The following is a 7,839-nucleotide window of genomic DNA, read 5'->3' as shown; positions in this document are numbered from 1 at the left end:
TGCAAAAAATGAAAAATAAAATAAGAAAAATAATACAAAATAAATAAATAAAAAGTACTGACATTTTTAGGGGATACATTTGTTTAAGTTACATTATAGTTAGCTCAGATTACATTGGTAATTAATAGGTTAATTAACCTCTAAATGTACATATCTAAATATGATGTACTACTTTTCTACCTCTTCAACAAAATATTAGTTTTCCTTTGTAGACATGCAGTCATTTTTTTCCATTTCATACTGTAGACCTGCTTAAGTCTCTGAATCCACTGAGCCACCTTTGGAATACCTTCTTCCATCCAATGTACTGTTATCATTTTTTGCAACCAGTAATAATATCCTTAGAATAAAACCTATATTGTTTCTTTATTAAACATTTCTTTGAACAGTGCCCCTAATAAGCACACAGATATAGGGTAGGGTAATTCTATATCTAATATCTTATCTATTTCTTTTTTTAAACATTTTTCCAAAATTCTTAAATCTTAGGGCAGTCCCAAGAAATGTGGGTATGATCTCCTATTTTACCACATTTTCTCCAACACAAAGCAACAGATTGCCCTTTTACATATGTAGAAATTACAAAAGGAGTAATAAAGTACCTCATTTTTACTTCCCAATCAAATTCTTTCTATAATTGACTATTAATTACTTTATGACATCCTTCGCATAACTCAATCCAAACCCCATCCTCAATTATTGCATTTAGTTCTAGCTCCCATTTTTCTTTAACATCAGCTGTATTTTTGTACAGTGTTAGTTATTCATCTTTTTTATAAATGGGAGATGTGTCTTGTAGCTTGAATGAAACTTTGTGCTCTTACAAGAATTTGACTGCAAAAGGTACACATCCTAGGACCCCCAAAGGCATGCCCTACTAGTCTTCTGGTTCTTGAGTCATTCGTTCATCACGTGACAGAATGACTCAAACCCGAGGACTCAAAATCTCTTTCCAGCTCTAAATGCAGATGATTGGCCCGTGACGAACGAATGACTCGAATGACTGATTGGCTAGGCTTTAGTCTTTACTCAGACCCGATAGAGGACTCGAAAAATTAACTGATCTTCTCCCGCACTACACAACGTGCGCATGAGCGAATGAATGAATCACTTAGTTCATTCGAGTCATTTGTTCTTTTGTCCCATAACGTGAAAGAAAGCATAAGAGATGAGTAATTTAATAAATCAAATTGTCTTTGTGAACCGTTTTGTAACATATGATGCTGCAGGCATTAGAAACTTAAACGGTGTTTAATGGTTGTGTATTGTGTTATTATTATTATTATATATATATATATATATATATATATATATATATATATATATATATATATATATATATATATATATATATATATATATATATATATATATTTTTTTTTTTTTTTTTTTTTTTTTTTTTTACCAGAAAAGCTTTATAACAAAACAGATTACTTTAAAATCACAATAATAAAATCAAAAGAAAAGCAAAATAGTGCACATAAAGTTAGGCTTTTTAATAAATAAAAACAAGTAAGCTTTAAATTAAATAACACATTTGTGCCATAAAAGCTTTATATCAAATTGGTCAACTCTTCCCAATAGATTTTTTTATGAAACAGCAATTTAAGTGAAAGATAATACAAATAAAAAAATACAAAAGCCACAGAGCCTAATGAGCTTAACAAATTGACTTTAGATTATTAAAACAACAGTGCACAACAAGCTTGGCTTTTTTTAAATAATTAGAATTGAATAAGCTTTAAAACAACACTCTGTGGCTTTACTTGTTGGACTTGGCTAAAGGTTTGTTAGCATTCAAAAACACAAGCTCTGAACCTTTGATAGGCCGAGTCTGTTTCTTCTTTCTGATGATTTGAAGTGCTTCTTTTGTCATTACTTGTTGGTCTCAGGATAAAAGCTTCTGCTAAATGAGTAAATGCAAATGCAACCTTTCTTTATACAAATATTAGACCAATAGATAAAGTCTGCATAGAAAAACAATATTAAACAAAAAATGGGGTAAAAATGAACAAATTACAAATCACTTGTAATTGTAGAATTTGATTAATTTATTATTTATTAATTAGCCTAGTTTAGTGTTTGTTTTCTGATGGCTAGGCAGTGAATAGACAAACAATATATTTTTTAAAGCATGTTTCCATTTATTTGTAGAATAAAAAATAAATAAAACCTCATGACCAGCAGAAAAAAAAGTAACACAACTCAGTGCTAATAGGACAGACCTTTTTATTTCTAAGAAAATGCTTTTTAGGTGCATGCACATTGTTTGATGATTTTATGAAAAGTCTAAAATATGATCCATGATGCAACAAAAATTCTGTTTTACATATATATTACTGACTGAGGTTCTCGTTGCAGTGTACAGTGGAACTACAGTTTAAGATCAGAAATGCACATAATAATAATAATAGAATAATAATAGCAATAATAATAGAATAATTAATGATTATGACGCACCTGTCTTTAAAGAGGATTTGGAACCATTTACTAATTTCTACATCCAATTCTGCTGTAGTGTTAAGTCAAGTAAGAAAGACGAATGACTCTAACCCAACAGAGGACTCTAGAGATGAACGGATCAATTCTCTTTCCGGCTCTAAATGCATAAGATTGGCCCGTGATGAACGAATGACTCAAACCCGATAGAGGACTTGAGAGATGAACAAATCAATTCTCTTTCCGGCTCTAAATGCATATGATTGGCCCGTGATGAACGAATGACTCAAACCCAATAGAGGACTCGAGAGATGAATGGATCAATTCTCTTTCCGGCTCCAAATGCATATGATTGGCCCGTGATGAACGAATGACTTAAACCCGATAGAGGACTCGAGAGATGAACGGATCAATTCTCTTTCCGGCTCTAAACGCAAATGATTGGCTTCTGCCTTTCCGCGATGAACGACTCAAAAGACTTGAAATGAACGATACCACCTGCACAAATGTGCGCAGTCTGCGCACGTGCAGATGAACGAATCACTCCCTGAGAGGACTCGTAGTTCCCGAGTCATATTGAAGATTCGTTCAAAATGAACGAATCGTTCAAGAATGACCCATCACTATTGACCACCTGAACGGAGATTTGGGGGAGGTTAAGGCAGTCAGAGGTGCAGAGTGCTGGCAGAAATTGCGAATAAAACACTGGTAAAAATTGGCAAAGGCCAGAAACCTCTGCAGGGCCTTGTAGGAATCTGGGATTGGCCAATTTACCACAGCCTGAATCTTCTCTGGATACATATGCACCCCCCCAACTGACACAATGTGCCCTAGAAAAGGAACAGACTGTGCATAAAAAATGTATTTCTCAGCCTTGACATAAACTCCATTCTCTAGCAGCCTCTGAAGCACTTGCCTGACGTGTTGCACATGTTCCTGGAGAGAACGGGAAAATATTCAAATGTCATCCATCGCATGGAAGCGTTGGTAAGCCCGAAGGGAAGAACGCTATATTCAAAGTGCCCCCTGGGGGTATTAAAAGCAGTTTTCCATTCATCTCCTGCTCTTATGCCGACCAAATGATAAGCGTTGCGGAGATCTAATTTTGTGAAGGACGCCCCCTGCAGACGCTTAAAAGCTGAAGACATTAATGAAGGATAAGTATGCTTTACCCTAATGTTATTCAGCCCCTGATAATCAATGCATGGGCGAATTGAACGATCCTTCTTCTTCATGAAAAAGAACACCGCCCTCGCCGGTAAAAAAGAGAGACGGATGATCTTGTCTGCCATTTCCTCTGTAGAATTGTACTATACGTCAAAATTCAGACTGCACAGCACCTCCCATTTTTTCTTTTCTACCCTTGTTCCAGCCCTCACAGCTATATAAAGAGATAATCTTACAGAAATTCAAACCATAAAGGCTAACAAATGCCAAGTCAATATCTGCCAACAAAGCTGCTAAGCAGAAACATTTCTTTTGCAAGGATCATCAGTATAATTGCTTTATTTATCACTGTCTTGTTTGTCTGTTTCTTATTTTTCAGCTTATGGACTCCAATGGCACAAGTGGTGATGTGTCTTTCCTTTATCAGCAAGTATTTCAGCTGGATTGGGATCCTCTCACCATTTGTGAAACTATATTGGCTGTGTTAACATCTCTGTTTTCTTTTTTGTAAACTGCGTGATGTTCTTGGCTCTAAAAAGCAAGCACATATTCTTTGAGACGCCACGCTATATACTATTTGGCCACATGCTTATGAATGACTCTGTGCTTTTGCTGCTAACAACTGTCATGTTCATGTTAGCTCTGTGTTTTTATCCAATACCTAAATCCATATGCACTCTGTTAGTCTTCATCTCAACTCTTGCTTTCAATAACGCTCCTCTGACTTTAGCACTGATGTCTCTGGAGCGATATGTGGCAATCTGCTTCCCTCTGAGACACTGCACCATCGCCACACCTAAAAGAACTGGAATCGCCATTGGAATCATCTGGTTTCTAAGTACTATCAATGTTATCATAGATATTATTATTGCTTTAATTAATAACCCAAATTATTTAGCAGATATTGCATTTTGCACACTAGAGCAATTGTATATAGCTAAATGGCAGATGGATAAAGCTCAATGGTTTTCTGTGTTTTATTTTGTGTCTGTTGCAGTGATCATTATATTCACATATATCATGATTATGATCACAGCCAGGTCTGTTTCCTCTGATAAAGAATCTGCTAAAAAAGCCCTCAGGACAGTGATGTTGCACTTGATTCAGCTGGGACTGTGTCTCACCTCTTTTCTATATGCCACGATAGAGAGAACACTATACATAATGATAGGAAGTGGTTCTCCTCTCTTCATAAATCTGAGATATTTAAATTATTTTGTTGTTCTGATTCTACCACGTTGTTTGAGTCCTCTGATCTACGGCATGAGAGATGAAGCTGTGTGGCCCTTGTTCAAATATTTCTTTTGCTATCGTTCAGGCAGGGTAAAACCATCTGTTAATGTACATTAACTATATTGTATGAGACGATATGAAATAATTTGATAAATTTGATAAATAGTAATAACAATAAGATTTGAATTTAAATTGATAAAAAATAAGTATTATGTCATAGCTGTTATTTTTTGTTATATTTGATGTTATATAATAATACACTACCTGACAAAAGTCTTGTGTTCCATCCCAGTTGTAAGAGCAACAAATAATAACCTGACTTCTAGTTGATCATTTGGAAAAATGGCAGAAGGTTGATTTTCTGATGAATCATCTCTTGAACTGCATCCCAATCATAGCAAATACTGCAGAAGACCTACTGGAACCAGCATGGAGCCAAGAATCTCAAAGAAATCAGTCAAGTTTGGTGAAGGAAAAAAATCATGGTTTGGGGTTACATTCAGAATTGGGGTGCGCGAGAGATCTGCAGAGTGGATGGCAACATAAACAGCCTGAGGAATCAAGACATTTATGCTGCCCATTACATTACAAAACACAGGAGATGCTAATTTTTCAGCGGGATAGCACTGAAAGGATGAAGGAAGAGACATGAACATGAATCCAAAGAATTTTGATGAACTCTGTGAGTCCTGTAAGAACACTTTCTTTGCCATTACAGATGACTTTATTACAGGGGCTCCAGGACCATGTTTGCCCACCCTTGCTTTATTAGTAAGTTATTTGAGCCATTGCAGAGATGTATGGATGCAGTCCTACAGTCATACACACAATATTATTTTTTTTCCCACAGCACCATGACTTTATATTCTTTCCTGTACATTATTTCTGTCAAATGACAAAACTTTACTCTAGGCAAAGTCAGACCTTACTGTCCTAATTAAATAATTAAAAATCAAAGCATGTTCATATTTTATTTCTGTCACCAGTCTTGCTGTGTATATTGGTTCATAATCATCCTGATACATTGCACCACCTTCAGGATACAATGTTTTAACCATTGGATACACATGGTCTTTTAGTCTTTTAGAATAGTTTGGTAATCCTTGGCAGTGACACACCCAAGAAGTGCCATCGCAGCTTGTTCCAACTTTTGTATTTTCCATAAACATACAACCAATAGCGCAGCCACTGCACACAAACTCATAGAAAAAATGTTGCTCAACGAGGAATGCTTCTCATATATTGTGTGCCTCCCCTACAAGTCTTTAAAATCCTTCCTCAAGCAATCATACAGGAGCAGATGCATCTATACCAGATCTGCTACTCGACTCTCTAGTGCAGAGATGCCCAAAGTAGGGCTCGCGGGCCAAAGTTGACCCATTGTAACCTTTGATTTGGCCCACCATCCCATTTGAGAGGAGAGTGGGAATGATGGAGAGGGTTGGGGCGAATTCCTGTAACACAGAGATCATCATTTCTAATTTGACGTAGCCTTTGTTGTTTGTTTTATCGCTGAACTACAAAGTAAGCAAACTAAAATTAAATGCTTTAATTAGTGATGTTTTCTAAACAAATTTCGGGAGGAGCATGCACAGATGTTTCAGCAAATTCAAATACATCATTGACAATCATTCTATTATCTAATTAGAATTAGACCCTATAAATACCAAAAGTCATTCTACCTGCATTATCTCACAACTTTAGCATCCCTCCACCACCCCGATACCTCACCTCTTAAACATTATCTACATGGGGGGAGTGTTCTGGGCCCGGGTTAGAGACTTTGCTCAAACCCCAACTTCTCTTTCTTCTCCGTTAAGGGGAATAACACAAGTTGGTGTGTTTTCCCTGAGCTCAGAGCCCTCTCCCTGGACAGCACGCCAAATACGCTTTATTCTTAAAACATCTGTAAATGTCAACCTGTGAAAATGTTGTAAATACTGTCACTCGACGGATCGAGGACGAGAGCAAATCAAGGCAAACCCTAGTGTAATTGTGTTTTAAATGAGATAAGTTCATAATAAAATGTAAAAAAACAATACTGTATTGGTTAATATAAAGCAATCTTTTCTAGTCATCTTTAAATATTAATAAATAAATCAAGAAATTACCCATAGCAACTATATTTATCTTCGGCCCACAAGCCTCAATCAAGTTTGATTTTTGGTCATTCATAAGAAAATGTTTAGGCACTCCTACTCTAGTGTATACATGTGGCTAGTGTGTTCTCCTGTCTGAAGCTCTCAAAAGTTCACTTTGGTGAGGCATTTCAAATGACTAAATCAAACTCAAAAGTAACATTGTTTTGACCCAGTTTTGTTTGAAATGACATCATTTCGGTTTGTTCTATAAGTGTTGTCCACTTAGTGCTGGCCCTGCATAGGCAGCTCTCACCTAGCCCTCAAGAATCCCTCACTAGACCAACACTGGCCCTACATGGGCAGCCCACACTTAAGGACCAGCACAGGTGACCTGTTCTGGCTCACATTAGGCCTTCAAGGGATTAAGGCTGTCTTCAAGTGTGGGCTACTTACACAGAGCATGTGGTGAGCCTGCAAATGGGTCATATAACTAGATTTGGTGTGGACTGTCTGCAGGCCGCAAAAAGCCAGTATTCCGCAAAAACAAAGCCAGCATGGGCCCTGCAGGAGCATGTTTGCTGGAGCGATTCATCCTAGTCAGATGGAAAAACAAGCTTTTTTTTTTTACCTTTGGGCTAGGTCTTAATTATTTTAGGTAATATTTAGTCTGTAGAATTTCACTACACGTCAATATTCAGACTGCACAGCACCTCCCATTTTTTCTTTTCTACCCTTGTTCCAGCCCTCACAGCTATATAAAGAGATAATCTTACAGAAATTCAAACTATAAAGGCTAACAAATGCCAAGTCAATATCTGCCAACAAAGCTGCTAAGCAGAAACATTTCTTTTGCAAGGATCATCAGTATAATTGCTTTATTTATTACTGTATTGTTTGTCTGTTTCTTATTTTTCAGCTT

General features: G+C 36.5%; 1 pseudogene; it reads left to right on the top strand.

Moving 5' to 3' along the window:
- The first annotated feature begins 3,988 nt into the window (after positions 1-3,988).
- On the top strand, positions 3,989-4,956 carry LOC130215192 (odorant receptor 131-2-like; annotated as a pseudogene).
- The last annotated feature ends 2,883 nt before the right edge of the window (positions 4,957-7,839 follow it).

Source organism: Danio aesculapii, chromosome 21 (assembly GCF_903798145.1).
Source record: "Danio aesculapii chromosome 21, fDanAes4.1, whole genome shotgun sequence".
In the NCBI taxonomy this organism is placed as follows: domain Eukaryota; kingdom Metazoa; phylum Chordata; class Actinopteri; order Cypriniformes; family Danionidae; genus Danio; species Danio aesculapii.
Note: the sequence above shows the minus strand (reverse complement) of the source record. Positions and strands in the feature narration are given on the sequence as shown.